Source organism: Pundamilia nyererei, unplaced genomic scaffold (assembly GCF_000239375.1).
Source record: "Pundamilia nyererei isolate P.nyererei 1_Seehausen unplaced genomic scaffold, PunNye1.0 scaffold00097, whole genome shotgun sequence".
NCBI classification, from domain to species: Eukaryota; Metazoa; Chordata; class Actinopteri; order Cichliformes; family Cichlidae; genus Pundamilia; species Pundamilia nyererei.
Genome location: NW_005187498.1, coordinates 7610 through 8671, shown reverse-complemented (window position 1 = coordinate 8671; position 1062 = coordinate 7610).

Genomic DNA, 1062 nt, shown 5'->3' with positions numbered 1-1062 from the left:
ATGAGACATTTTGAGCAAAAATGGAAAATAGTTGAACCTGTAGAGCATGTTTTCTTGTGTGTGTGTTTTGATGTATTTAAAGCTGCTTGTGCATGATCTAAATAATTTAGAGACTGAAGAAATGATCAATTGTCACTTAAATGCATTTGTTATTGAGGATAAACTGGATGCTGTTGCACTGATCCGTGTAGATAATGTGGTGTATTATAGACCTTACAATGGGCAGTTTTTAAATGACACTAATGAGAAAATGTAGATTGTCCAATATTGTAGTTTTGTATATCTTTATGCACTGTTTATTTGTGGTGTATCTGCTGTTTGAATACAAAGTATTTTTGAACACTTGTTTTGTTTTTGTTTTTTTTATGGGTAGAGTGTGTGTAGCTGTGAATACCTTCTAATTAATTGTAGCAGTAGAGATATCAGAGATTATTTATTGTAATCTGGCAGTATTGATGATTTGACTGACACTAGTGTTAGTGTTAGAAAATCAACACTATTCAGTGTTAAATTTTTAAACACCAGGGCTAGTGTAAAGTACTACCTACACTATTTGGTGTTAATTTTCTAACACTTAACACCAGTGTAGAATATTGTTGACACTGGTCAGTGTTGGTCAGTGTTAATCTTTAACTCTGTACAGTGTTAAAATAACACCAGGTCATTGTTAAAAATATAACACTTTGAAAAGTGTTAATTTAACACTCAAAAGAGTGGACACATATAGACACTTTTCTAGTGTTAAATCGCCAGTGTCAAATTAACACCGTGAGTGTTAAACTCACGGTGTTAATTTGACACTGGCGATTTTGCTGTATATATGTGTATATATACACTCAACAAAAATATAAACGCAACACCTTTGTTACTGCTCCCATTCCCCATGGGATGGACGTAGAGACCTAAAATTCATTCCAGATACACAATATAACCATCCCTCCCAAACAGTGGTCACAAATCAGTCCAAATGTGTGGTAGTGGGCACATCTGCTATATTGAGATAATCCATCCCACCTCACAGGTGTGCCACATCAGGATGCTGATCTGACATCATGAGTAGTG